This window comes from Hyla sarda, chromosome 10, assembly GCF_029499605.1.
Source record: "Hyla sarda isolate aHylSar1 chromosome 10, aHylSar1.hap1, whole genome shotgun sequence".
NCBI classification, from domain to species: domain Eukaryota; kingdom Metazoa; phylum Chordata; class Amphibia; order Anura; family Hylidae; genus Hyla; species Hyla sarda.
Genome location: NC_079198.1, coordinates 124,902,657 through 124,917,677, shown reverse-complemented (window position 1 = coordinate 124,917,677; position 15,021 = coordinate 124,902,657). Strand labels below are relative to the sequence as shown.

General features: G+C 41.6%; 1 protein-coding gene across 8 annotated transcripts in view; it reads left to right on the top strand.

Moving 5' to 3' along the window:
- Positions 1-15,021, top strand: part of PKNOX2 (PBX/knotted 1 homeobox 2) — a 430,049-nt gene that overhangs the window by 110,979 nt on the left and 304,049 nt on the right. Inside the window, exon 3 of one of the 8 annotated variants that reach the window (XM_056544250.1) lies at positions 1,077-1,125. The exons of the other annotated variants lie outside the window; for them this stretch is intronic. The gene's annotated coding sequence lies outside the window, so the exon portion shown is untranslated. The remainder of the gene's footprint in view (positions 1-1,076; positions 1,126-15,021) is intronic. 8 annotated transcript variants of the gene reach the window in all.

Sequence of the window (15,021 nt, the reverse complement as noted above, 5' to 3'; positions counted from 1 at the left end):
ATATCCTGTTCAATAGAGAGCATCAGCAGTATACAGATAGAGCTGGGAGGGGAGATATATAACTACTATATATATCCTAATACCATAGAGATAGCAGCAGTAGTATAAAGATAGAGCTGGGAGAGGAGGTGTTTAACTATAATATATTCTGATCCCATTGAGATAGCAGCAGTATACGAATAGAGCTGGAGGGAAGTTGTATAACTACTATATATCCTGATCCATAGACATAGCAGCAGTATACAGATAAAGCTCGAGGCGTGGTATATAACTACTATAGGGGAGATTCATCAAAACCTGTCCAGAGGAAAAGTTGCTGAATTGCCCATAGCAACCAATCAAATCGCTGCTTTCATTTTTCAGAGGCCTTTTCAAAAGTGAAAGAAGCTATTTTTTTCCCCTCCAGTTCTTCTTCTTCTTCAATGGGCAGGTTATTTGTTTATTTCCAAATATTTATTTACTCTTAGAGAAGTACTTCAGGATCTGAAAACATATCCCCTATCCTGAGGACCAGTGGTCAGACCCCCGCAATCTCCTGTACGGGTCCCTGGCAGTCCGCAGATAGGGGGCGCGTCGACCACTGCACAAAGTGGCGGCTGACACGCCCCCTCAATACATTTGATGCATTCGGCAATCTCCGGCTCTGCCATAGTGCTACATTGTGGGGGTATGTCGGTAGCTGATTTGTGCGGTAGTTGACACCCCCCCCCCCCCTTCTGCGGACGGCCGGGGGCCCTGTGGCCAGACCCCTCGTGATCTGAGACTTATCCCCTATCCTTAGGATAAGGGATAGGTTTTTAGATCCTGGAGTGCTCCTTTTAAGTTTTCTTCTATTAACTTTTCTTTAGTTTCGGTGACATAACATTTGTCTGAAATCCCTGGCTGTCTCCTGGAAAGATGTGAACCCATGAGTAACATTTACACCCACACATAATGTAGTGATACTTTGTATCCAGATTTCTGTCACTTTAGTATCCTGACTGTGTGGGTGGTCTGTACAGCTGGAACTCTGAAGATGAGATCTTCTTTACTAACAGACGGAGGTTTTCAGAATTCTTTAATTATTTGTTTTGCAGAAAGTGACATCACATGAGTCTCCTGAGGATCTATCATGGGGTCTGTCTGGTACGAAACCATTGTGGAGTTATATTGACTTTATTAGGACAGACTAAACATTGATATTAGAGGAAATGTCTCATACTTAAAATGACAGAAAAACTTATCCCCTATCTGCAGAATACTGTTGCCTATGAATATTCGCAATGCAAATTTTATTCGCAAATATCGCATATTCTCGAATATTCGCGAATATAGAACTATATATTCGCAATTACGAATATTCGGGTTTTTTGGTTTTTTTTTTTTCACAGTACACATCACAGTGATCATCCCTCTCTGCTTCCAGCCTGTGTGGTGTAAAGAAGACTCTACTACTACTGTGTGAAACTGGCGTACGAATGTTCACATATGATCATTTTCGCATATGCTAATTTTTCGCATGTGCGAAAATAAACGCGAATATTACGAATATGCGAAATTAGCGAATATATGATGAATATTCATCCATATATTCGCGAAATATCGCGAATTCGAATATGGCCTATGCCGCTCAACACTACTGCAGAATAGGGGATAAGTTTTAGATCGAGAGTTGTTGGACCGCTGGGGCCCCACGTGATCTCCTGTAGAGCTCTTCCCGGGAGCGGCACATCACCACCCCTGCCCGAAGTGGGGGTCGCCATGCCCCCTCCATATATCTCTATTGGAGAGCTGTTTGGCTATCTTAAGGCTCTCCCATAGAAATATATGAAGGGGAAGTGGCAGCCTCCTCTTCGGGTGGGGGCCATGACGTGCCACTCATGGGGAGAACCAGGGCTCTATACAGGAGATCGCGGGGGGTAGGGTCCATCGGTCGGATCCTCCGCGATCTAAAACTTATCCCCTATTCTCCGGATAAGTTTTTCTTGTAATTTTAAGTATAAGACATCTCCTTTAATCTCCCATGCAGTATGGATGTCTATAGAGCTATCGGTGTAATACCTGTGAAGTTTTTGTCATCGATCTAAGGCTATGTTCACTGGCGGAATTCTGCAGGAATATTCTGCTCAGAAAATTCGCTTCAGTAGAGTCCTATTGTTTTTAATGGAATTCTGCGGCACTGTGCCCACGATTCCGGCATTCGCAGATCGAATAGTCCGGTCTATTCTTCTTGCTAATTCTGCTTGGACATACATTGCATTCTATGAGGCGGCCCATTTCCGACCCATCATATTTCGTAATTTTTTTCACACTGAAATATAAGTTTTTCAATTCAGCTTCTTACGACTACATATTAAATTAAATAAAAAAATAAAAATGACATTTTATTACATAAAATATTTACGGTAAATAAGATTTTCTTGGGGTAGTGGAAACTTAGGTATAAATGTACAGTATAATATAGGGGTTTCCAAACTGTGGCCCTCTAGATAAGGCAAAACTACAACTCCCAGCATGCCGTGACAGCCGTTGGCTGTCCGGGCATGCCGGGAGTTGTAGTTTTGCCACATCTAGACAAAGTAGGTCAAGAAGACCAATTGTGGTGGCCCAGTACGGGAGGTGTTACCCCGTTCCCTTGTTGCCCTGTCAGGCAGCCTCCTGCAGTGTCCCCTGGGCCTCCTGCACTTGTTCCCCCATGTACATATGTTTCACCCATTTGTTGTATTATAAAATGTGCAAAGAGGTGTTATAACTTTAAGAAGGTTGTCATGTGATTTGTCATGTGATTGTTACCCTGGAGGTACCAGTGACCAGATGACCCAAGGGTAGCCTATGGGCTCCCAGATAGTCTCCCCCATATAAGCCCTGGGAGGATCTAGCTCGCTCTCTTTCCTTGCTCTCTTGCTTCCTGCTGAGGTCCAGTGCAGTCTAGTCTAGGTGTATACCCAGAGTCATAGGATAATAGACCTTTTTGTATTGTAATAAATTGTTATAATTTATGATTATTTCTTTGATATGTAGTTTCTTTTTGCTATTATTATTTGCATTTGTGTAATATATTTCTGTTTATTTCTAAAGAATCTTTACATCTTTTATTGTATTGTAAGTATTGTAAAGGGTTAATCAATACGGCTATATAACCTGTGTGATTACCCTACCTGACATGCCTGATGAAGCTGCGCATGCGCAGCGAAACGCGTTGCATCTATGCTGAATAAACCCATCTGGTTATTTTACCTGCTGCTCTCCTGCAATTTATCGTCCAGGCGCCTACACTAGTCCTGTTTTTCTCGGTCACTCTTTGGTCCGTAGGAGACCTCAAGTCCAGTCTGCAGTCACAAGCAGCTACAAGTAAGCCACAGTCTCAGTATTGTCAGTCATCAGTCAAGTCAGTCACAGTCATCATTTGTGGAGTCAACGTGGCATGCATTAAATTGACCCCATCTACTACAAGTCCCAGCAAACCTTTAAGGTCTCTGAGTCACTGGTCACCTCCTTGGGCCCTGGTTGAACTGTAGAGACTTTACCAACTGTCTACCCTCAGTAAAGCTACCGTTGTCCGTAACTTGGCATTGGAGTCTTTATTGCCCCCGTGCTTAGCCCAGGATCCGGCGATATACCTTCGGGTGGTATTGAGGATAAACCACACCCTGGCGTCACGAATACAAGGGGTTAATGCCATCTGCCCTTTGCATCACACCCTCTACCACACAATAGTAAAGACAGTTCTGCTTGAAAAACAGACAATTGAGGGTAGAAAAAGAGCACATGACCCCTTCAGGATTTCTAGAGAGAGTGAATAGATGAACGACTGAGCATGTATACTGCTATTTCATTCACTTAGTGAATAAAGAACCTTTGCTTTTGTGATCCGTGGGGGTCCCAGCATTTTAACCCCTTTAGATCAGATACTTATCACCTATCTGATGCATGGGAGATAAGTTATAATCTTGGCATAACCCCGTAAGAATGCAACGATTTAAATGTTTGCATTCTAATAACCATAACGCTTTAAAGGAGAAATCCGGCAAAAATAAACATATCCCCTAACCACAGGATAGAGGATAAGTAGCTGATCCCAGTGCCTGACCCCCTGCGACCACCTAGTGCTCAGTGAGGAGTGCGTGCTCCAGAAGCGGCACATGCTCCATTCATTTCGGTGGGAGCGCCAAAAAGACCTGAGTACAGCACTCGGGCATCATCGGCACTCTCATAGAAATGAATAGAGGTCGTGTCGCCTAACAGGGAGAGTCCCGTCCCAAAGGTCGCGAGGGGGGTCCCAGCGGTCGGACCCACCCACGATCAGCTACTTATCCCCTAGCCTGTATAGGGGATAAGTTTACTTTCGCTGGAGTTCTCCTTTAAATTTTCTAGCTACAGACCCCTATGGCAGCTTGATTTTGTTTACACCAACAATTTTACTTAGTAATAACATCACTCATTTTACCTCCAAATCTGCAGTGAAACAAAAAAATATTATTTGTGGGAAGAAATTGATAAAACCAGATGCCGTCTTTATTCTGTAGGTCCATACAATTGCAGTGATACCCAATTTATATAGGTTTTACTTTTAAAAAATTATAACTTTTTGAATGAAAATTAGTATGTTTAACATTATACTCTTATGACCTTTTAACTTTTTTATTTTTTGTATGGGATATATGAGAGTTATTTTTCTGTATGGGATGTATGAGAGTTGTTTTTTGTATGGGATGTATGAGAGTTATTTTTTGTATGGGATGTATAAGAGTTATTTTTTGTATGGGATGTATGTTATTTTTTGTATGGGATGTATGTTATTTTTTGTATGGGATGTATGAGAGTTATTTTTTGTATGGGATGTATGTTATTTTTTGTATGGCATGTATGAGAGTTATTTTTTGTATGGGATGTATGTTATTTTTTGTATGGGATGTATGAGAGTTATTTTTTTTGCACTGTGATCTGTAGTTTTTATTGTTACAATTTTTTATTTTGATTGGACTTTTTTTTTTTTTTTTCTGGTATGTGAAATGACCAAAAATACGCAATTCTGAACTTTGGTTCTTTTTACATTTACATTCACCGTTCGGTTTAATCACTATTATATTTTAATAGTTTGGACACCACATATGTTTATATTTACCGTATATTTGTTTACATTATTTTACTTGAAAAATGTGAAAAGGGGGTTGATTTTAACTTTCATTATTGAAGGAGCTTATTCACATTTGTCCACAATTTTTTAGTTCCCTTAGCAGACTATTACATGCAATATTCTAATTCTGAGCAATGCGGTGCCATAGGACTGATCAGTGTTATCGGCGCTCCACTTGTAGAGGCTGCCTGCACACTTGGGTCACCGATTGGACAGCATGGAGGCAGGCAGGGACCCTACATCCGTCATCTCGGCTGATCAGGACCCCGATATTTTGCCATGGTGGTCCTGATCAGCTAAGGCTCTCCAGGCATGCTGGGAGCTGTATTTTTGCAACAGCTGGAGGCTTACTGTTTGGAAAACATTGCCCTATGCAATAGAATTTGCTATTTATTGAAATACATATATAATTATTAGCTAGTAGAATGTCCATCTATAGCTCTTACCTTATGTAATATGTATGTAGTAAAAAGAGGTAAAATACTTCTTGACTTTACTCTTTTAGCTAAATCTCATCATCCTATGTTCCCCTTCTTAAATAACCCTTCGTACATATGAGCCGGCCCGGAGTTTCCATCAAGACCTGTTTATGGAATCTAATTGCTTCTGACCCCAGATCATGTAATGTGCGCCAGTGTTTACACAGCTGTAGATAAGCCCAACAACAATAATGAAATATCGATATGTGAGTAGAGACCCGGCACCTTGGGGGATCCCATTTATTGGTGGTATAGAAGGCTCACACATTATTGTAAGGTAGGATGGAAGGCACTTTAACAGAAAATCAAACAACCCCACCAGCCACGCTTTGTGTCTGCTTAAAGACATTTCTGAACCTTTCCGCTTTACGTGCGGAGGAGCTGAATAATGTAAATAAGTTTTATTGGTAAAGGATTTTATCAGTGCTGAGCGGACTTGGCTTTCTAGCTACGGTAGTTCATGTTTAAGGGTTTACATTCATTGTGTTCTAGCAGTGTACCCAGTGTTGCCCTTATTCCTACCTTAACCTAGTGGGAGAGGAAAAGCAACAACGATAACAAAATAAGAGAAGACACTCACTCTCAATTTTCATATACATTTCAACGATGAACTGATCGAATATTATCCTACAGTTAATATATGGTTCTTTTTAGTTTCTTGAACATTAGCCTGTAAAAATCCCTTCAACCTTCTTGCTGTTGTTTCACTTGTTGCTTGGTTGACCTGCCCTAAGTTAAAGGAGTACTGCAGCCATAGAACACTTATCCCCTATCCACAGTGTCTGATCGCGGGGGGTCCCAGCGGTCGGACCCTCCAATACGGGAGGGTCATACGGGCACGTGTCAGCAGTTCCTGCAAGATGAAGGCTATATTGATGCTATGGACTGGCCCGTCCGTTCCCCAGACCTGAATCTGATTGAGCACATCTGGGACATCATCTCGCTCCATCCACTACAGACTGTCCAGGAGTTGGTGGATGCTTTAGTCCAGGTCTGGGAGGACATCCCTCAGGAGACCATCCTCCACCTCATCAGGATCATGCCCAGGCGTTGTAGGGAGGTCATACGGGCACGTGGAGGCCACACACACTACTGAGCCTCATTGGGACTTGTTTTAAGGACATTACATAAAGTTGGATCAGCCTGTAGTGCGGTTTTCCACTGTGATTTTGAGTGTGACTCCATATCCAGACCTCCATGGGTTCATACATTTTATTTCCATTGATAATTTTTGTGTAATTTAGTTGTCAGCGAATTCAACTATGTAAAGAGGAAAGTATTTCATACGATTAGTTCATTCATTCAGATCTAGGATGTGTTATCTTAGTGTTGCCTTTATGTTTTTGAGCAGTGTATATACATTTACCATTGTGTTAGATATACTGCCCTATGTGAAGCTCTGCTTATTTTTTACTTTCCTAGATATACAGTCGTTTTGGTTATGAGATTGGGAGACTCCCTTTATGCATTTTGTGTGTGGAAAGTAAGAATAGTGGTGATGTTTCCAGACCTACTTGAACATTATTTTTATGAATAAAAAAAAAAATTATTGTGCAGTATGCAAAGGTAAGCAATAAAAGTCACAGAACGGATTCTAGCGAAGTAGAGCGTCGTAAATGAGCGGCTGTGTGTAATCGCACCCCCTGTCCAGATGAGTATTGTCTTCTGGATCATTTTGTTTGCCTAGTGAGATTTCACTAATTAAATCTCCTTTTGGATGGTGTGACTCTTGCCGCAGGGAAGGAGAAGGTTTTTTTTTTTTCCGAGCCTCGTGAGTGTACCTTTCTAACTTCAGGATGGCATAACATGGCTTTTTTTTTTTTTTTGCATTTTTAGTACAGGCTTTAAAATTAATTAGTTTTCTTTTCTTTTTTGTTGCAGTCAAAAGGTACCTTGTTTTCGGAGACCACTTTTAATAACCTCTCTTGTTTTACAAGCCACTTTAATTCCAGGCTGCCTACTACTCCGAATCCCGCTGTGGCTCGTCCACCCCACTGTTCCCCTGCAGACTCGTTGTGCCGAATTACAGATGTAATGGACAGTTATGGGCAGACTAGCTGCTTTTTTTTTTTTTTTACTTTAATACCATGATTCCAATGGGTTGTGGTTGGTTCGCTTACACAGAATAAAAACCTTATCCTGAAAGTTCTTACATGAAAGCACTAAAATATAGGTCCTGGAAGACATAAAGGTAAAACTTCAGTAGAGTTTTCTTTTGGTGGGAGGAGGAGGGGGGGGGGTCTGTAACCAGCCATTTACTTAAAATTATTTTCTTATGTTTTTTTGCAGCAGCTAAAACTATAGTAGAGAAAAAACAAGTGAAAACACTGTCTAGTAAGCAATAAAAAAAAATATACAACAGTACCTGTCATTTTAAGATAATAAATCTAATAAGATAATAAAATATACTACAAAGTTTCTTGTATTCGCTTATATTAATGATCTATGCAAACTTTGTTAAAATGACACATGGCCTATTTAAGTAAAAGAAACTACATTGCAATATTAAGTCTCTCAATTTTGTAAAACTTTCAGCATACTCTGACCCTTCATAAAACCTAGAGAGACACAGGTTGAGGACCAATGTATTATGATTTATGACAAAGAACTGTATTCTTATTGTAACACTCACGTTTCAGAAGAAAAGAACTCAGGTGGATGTGGATCCGCTGGACCTGTGTGGCAGATGACTCGGACCGTACCAGGGAGCGGAGTCTGAGGTGCCGCTGGTTTTCACCAGAGCCTGACGCAAAGCGGGATGGACTTGCTGTGGCAGGCGGCACCCAGGTCGCTACCCCTGGCTTGACTCGACCACACAGGCGGCTGAGAAGATGTGAGGCAAAGGAGGGATAAGGCAGCTCAAAGTCAGGATAGCAGAAGGTCAGGGCAGACGGCACAGTAGCGTAGTCAGGATGTAGCAGGAGGTCAGTAGACAGGTGGCAGAGGAGCAAGGTCGAGTCACAGAGCAAAGGATCAGACACCTGGCAAGACAATACTCAGGAATGCTTTCTCTCAGGCACAAGGCAACAAAGATCCGACAGGGAAGTGAGGAGGGTGGAGGAATTTATCAATGAGCCACAGGTGAATTACACTAATGAGCGCACTGGCGCTTTAAATCTTAACGCTCTGACGTGCACGTGCCCTAGGGGACGGGGACACTCGTGCCAGAGCAGAGAGGCAGAGGCGGGGGCAGGAGAAGCACCAGGTGAGTGACAGACTGGGGCTCGCATGCAGGCACGTCCCGCAATGCGAGTCCCAGCCCCACCAGCAGTAGCAGGTAACTGGACCATGCGCTCACGGCCAGAGTGTGCGGCCGGAGCGCATAACATAACACTTATTATTCTTGCACAATTTGTCCTTAAATGCAGCATGTAGTTAAGCAACAGCTGGAGAGCAAAAAGTGAGAGAATTCTGCAATTTAGGACAAATTGTACTTACTGATAAGTATAGTAAGAATAATAACAAAACATTGTTAGAACTCATTTTTAAGACCAATGGCCTATTCATAAGATTTATATGTGTGACATCTTAGGGCCAGCGGTCAGCTGAGCAAATGCTCGTTTGTGTAAAAAGAAAGAAATCAAAAACGCTCATTTCCTATTACATGGGGAGATGTGCGGCCTACGTGTGATGGCCGCCAAGGCCCAAGTACAGCATAGGGAGGGCTGCATGAAGGGTGGCTAGACGGTGAGTGGCATTGTAATAAACTCTGTATACACAAGTGCCAATCTATGGGATCTTGTTTACAGTGTGCATCTAGTAGGGCCCTTACTGTAGATTGAGTCGTCTTTACCCACAAGGGATCCTTTTATGCATGTTTTTTGGAGGGTTATTTATTTGATTTTTTTCATTTTTCAGCCTATTTAATACTGGAATTACACACAACTTTAATTACAAGTCATGTGATTCATTTATGTGACTCATCACGTGACTCAAGAGTGTCTGTTGAAGAATGGGGGGAATTAAAAAACAAAAGAAAAAATAGGAACAATGGCAATTTTAAATTCAAATTTAAGACTACTATAGGAGAAAAAACCCATGCCAAGGGTTCATAAAAAACAGTACAGACCAAAAGTTTGGACACACCTTCTCATTCAGAGTTTTCTTTATTTTCATGACTATGATAATTGTAGATTCACACTGAAGGCATCAAAACTATGAATTAACACATGTGGAATTATAGACATAACAAAAAAGTGTGAAACAACTGAAAATGTCATATTCTAGGTTCTTCAAAGTAGCCACCTTTTGCTTTGATTACTGCTTTGCACACTCTTGGCATTCTCTTGTAGAGCTTCAAGAGGTAGTCACCTGAAATGGTTTTCACTTCACAGGTGTGCTGGTGTGGAGGAGGAGGTGTGCTGGTGTGGAGGAGGAGGTGTGCTGGTGTGGAGGAGGAGGTGTGCTGGTGTGGAGGAGGAGGTGTGCTGGTGTGGGGGAGGAGGTGTGATGGTGTGGAGGAGGAGGTGTGATGGTGTGGAGGAGGAGGTGTGATGGTGTGGAGGAGGAGGTGTGATGGTGTGGAGGAGGAGGTGTGATGGTGTGGAGGAGGAGGTGTGATGGTGTGGGGGAGGAGGTGTGATGGTGTGGGGGAGGAGGTGTGATGGTGTGGAGGAGGAGGTGTGATGGTGTGGAGGAGGAGGTGTGATGGTGTGGAGGAGGAGGTGTGATGGTGTGGAGGAGGAGGTGTGCTGGTGTGGAGGAGGAGGTGTGCTGGTGTGGAGGAGGAGGTGTGATGGTGTGGAGGAGGAGGTGTGATGGTGTGGAGGAGGAGGTGTGATGGTGTGGGGGGGCTTTGCTGGTGACACTGTTGGGGATTTATTCAAAATTGAAGGCATACTGAACCAGCATGTCTACCACAGCATCTTGCAGCGGCTGCTATTCCATCCGGTTTGCGTTTAGTTGGACCGTCAATTATTTTTCAACAGGACAATGACCCCAAACACCTCCAGGCTGTGTAAGGGCTATTTGACCAAGAAGGAGAGTGATGGGGTGCTGCGCCAGATGACCTGGCCTCCACAGTCACTGGACCTGAACCCAATGAAGGCAAAAGGGCCAACAAGTGCTAAGCATCTCTGGGAACTCCTTCATGACTGTTGGAAGACCATTTCAGGTGACTACCTCTTGAAGCTCATCAAGAGAATGCCAAGAGTGTGCAAAGAAGTAATCAAAGCAAAAGGTGGCTAGAACCTAGAATATGACAGATTTTCACACTTTTTTGTCATGTATATAATTCCACATGTGTTAATTCATAGTTTTGATGCCTTCAATGTGAATCTACAATATTCATAGTCATAAAAATAAAGAAAACTCTGAATGAGAAGGTGTCCAAAATTTTGGTCTGTACTGTAAATAAATAATAAAAAATAAATAAAAATGCCATACCTTCAACATGCTGCGATTTTAGAAAACTGAGCCTAAAAACGCCACAAAAGGGGGAAGAAACTCCAAAAGAAAAAATACTAGGCGGGATATTTATCAAAACCTGTGTAGGAGATGAGTGGTGCAGTCGCCCATAGCAACCAGTCAGATTTCTTCTTTCATATTTCTTAGGCCTCTGATTGGTTGCTGTAGGCAACTGCACCTCTCTTCCTCTGCACAGGTTTTGGTAAATCTCTCTTTATGTGTGTATGATGTTTCACATTTTCCTATTGACACCCAGCTAGCATTTTGACCCCATAAAAAAAGCCATAGAGCCAGTATGAGGATTGAAAGTTTTATGTAATTCAGGTCTTTGCCTGCAATTTTCAAGTATTTTAAAACATCACAATTGCATTAAAAATAACTACCACTTTATTTATTTATTTATTTTTTTAATATTAACGTTTTATTAATTTTATTCAAAGTACAAAATTCAAGTAAAGTACAAAAACACCATCAATAAACATTCATCGTAAGAAACGCGGTTGTCGATAGGGTACACACATATGATGCGTACCATCACTATATAAAGTCAGGTATTCAGTAACAAGACAGGATGTTGAATACATTAAAGTGAATAGTTAAAGACACGACAATTCAAACATCAATTAGTCAACTCAAGGTACATGGTCCGAGCTTCTATGTGATCAGGGTAGGTACAATCAACAACAATGTGGTTGGTGTAAGCAACATATGGGAAGAAGAGGAGATGAGGACAGAAAGAAGGAGGAAGAAGAGACAGGAAAGGGTTCCAAAGGGACAGAAGGGAATGGGAACGAGGAAGACTACTAGGTTCGTAAGAAAGAGGTTGTTAGACTTACCCAGCGGGTCAGGAGGGCTTCAGAACAACATGGCAAAGCAATGAGGCATGGTGGCTATTTGTGAAAAATGGTCTGTTTAGGTAGAGGGAGCACCGGAAACCGGGCGTGCTGTAGGGCTTGGGGGGACATATGTTTCCGAGTGAAAGATGCATGGACGTATAGTCCCTAGAGGATGTAAAATGTGTCCAAGGGTGCCAGACCGTGTTGTATTTGTCTATCTGATTTTTGGATACCACTTTATTTTTATGCGTATAGGGGAAGATTTATCAAAACCTGTCCAGAGGAAAAGTTGCTGAGTTGCCCATAGCAACCAATCAGATCGCTTCTTAAATTTTTCAGAGACCTTTTCAAATATGAAAGAAGCGATCTGATTGGTTGTTGTGGCCAACTTTTTGTCTGGACAGGTTTTGATTAATCTCCCCCACAGTAATTACAAATGCAACATACCGTAATTCAATATGAGGAGAAAAGAAGTAAAAAACATTATGGCCAACCCAACATGGTTTCACAATAAGATTCACAATAAGAAGCCCTCTACATCCATGGTTGGGCCATTGAAATACAGAATCTATCATTGTCTGTGTAACACTGGCCCTCATTTACTATTCTAAACCCGACCTCTTTTGTCGGGTTTTTTTGTCGCATCTTTGTCTGCGCCATGTCGCAGACATCGTGCGCCAGTCTGCGACACTATGCGACATTTTTTCCCGACAGACCCGATGTGGATTCTCCCAAACCCGAAAAAGGGGCGTTACCCGACATTTCTGAGCTTTCCCACGTATTTATTAAGGTTTCCAACCCGAATTTGTTGAATTGTTGTGGATTTTTTCCCGACAGCTCAGAGGAGTTGGAAACCAAAACCTACAAAACCCACGTGCGACAAACAGGACGCGACATAATAATAAATACCAGGGGAAAAAAGCAGTCGGGTAAGAAAGCAAGATAGACTTACAACCCGATTTTCTTAGTAAATGAGGGCCACTATGTTCACATGGTAGACCCGGATTAATATTATGCAGACTGCAGGTGCCGATAGAACATGCCGGCACTAGGACCGCTCGAAAATGTGGCATCTACATAGATGGCAATGCATTTCTGAGTGGATTTCAAAGAAAGAATTGATATGTCAGTTCTTTCTGTGGAGACCGGATTCAGAATTTCCTTGGCAGATATTTCTGCCACCGAATTTCCACCATGTGCACGGTGCAGCAGAGTCTCATTGAAAAGAATGGGAGTCTGCTGCAACAGAATTCCTGAGATGAATTATTCTGCTGCATTTCACTCCGAAATTCCTCAGTGTAAACGTTTACATGCGCAGGCTTACAGCGTATTTCCCACTGCGAGTTTTAGCCACGGAAAATCTGCAGCAGACCATATTAAAGTAAATGTAAACTGCTGCGGATTGTCCAATGCAGAAAAATAGCCGCCGCCTTGTTTTCTTGTATGTACATCATGTTTACTTACTTCGAAGTGTGGTCCAGGCTGGCGTGAGATTGCACAAAAGCTAACGATACCACACTACATTTGCATACCCACTGCGCATAAATGTGCGACAATTTACCGCCAACAAGAAAACTGGATGAAACCAATGATAAATCTCCCGCATCACTTTATCATGATCATCTAGGGCAGTAATCGCCAAACTGTGGATCTCCAGCTGTTGCAAAACTACAACTCCCTGCAAGAGTTGCTGGGAGTTGTAGTTTTGCAACAGCTGAGGGCCCACAATCTGGAGACCACTGACCTAGAGTATGCAGAATTTGTTGGTGCTATATAAATAAAATAAATAAATAAGTTAATTAATTGATAATTATTATTATTGTTGTTGTTATTGTCATTAATATTTATTTATTATTTGTTTTATAATATATACAAACTTACATCTATACAGACTCCCTTTCTTGTCGTTGTTGTTATTTTTTATTTTATATAATTATTCATTTATTTTTTAAAATCTGTAGTAACAATACATTTTTCTCTTTTTAACAAGTTAGATAATTTCTTTGCTTTTACTTTAACATATTTTATCCATAATAATTTAGTTTTTTTTTTTTTAAACTGCAAAATAATGGTAGTTGGTTATCCTACATAAATATTTCCTTTTTTTTCTTTTTTTTTCTTTGATTTACGTACCATTGACTCCATATTGGATTTCTCAGCCCACCTTTTTGAGCACCCTCCCACCCCCCCAAACCTCCATCTAATGTCCCGTCTATAGTAAGAACAGGATTCTGGGCGCGCAGCCAGGCGTTTTAATCAGTCGTACTCGCTCAAAGTGTAGGATTTCAGGCCACCTGTTGAGATGGTTTCAGCCTTGATTTTCAGATGCATCTCGTAGAGACGGCACATTGTTCTGCTCCCCAAAGTGTTATTTTCCGAAAAAAAAGGTCATTTTATTTTTATTTATTTTCTTCTAATGAAGATAACTTGCCAATCTGGCATTTATTTTTAAAACCTACAGTTGACATTTTTAGATGATCCAACAAAGGTAAAGGTCAGACCGCTGTCACGCCCCCTTCCCATAGACTTTCGTTGAGGGGGCGGGCGTGACGTCATGAGGGGGCGGCCTCAAACACGGAAGCCCGCACACAGCGTTCGCAGTAATAAACTTCCGGACGCTGCGAGCGGAGCTCCGGAAGGCAGGGCAGTGGAGAACCCCTTTAACACGCTGCCCGGAGCCAGAGCTCCTCTAGTCTCTATGATTACTTGAATGTGTTTAGCTTAGTGGCTATAGAGGTTATGTCAAGTCATGTGATCACAGGATGTCAGCCGCCCAAGAGCAATAATGTACATTTTATATATATACATATTATTATTATTTTATATATTTTTCTTTTATAGAATAAAATAATATCCGTATCTTTTGCATGAAATATATATATATCACTATAGTAGCCCCAAGGGGCGGACTGACAACACTCAGGGCCCCCAGACCAAAAAAAGTAAGGGCCCCATGCGATGCTCTTCTGCTGGTCACACTTCTGCCCCTATTCTACCCAAATCCCTCCACCAGCCCTACGCACAAAATAAACAAAATTGTATATATAAAAAAACACTTTAAGGTAGGTAAAATCATTTTCCATGACCAATAATTCCAGTATACAAGGAATAAATATATACTACCACACAATAACTGGATAATACCGCCATACTGTACTAAATTAAACCACTATACACAGACCAG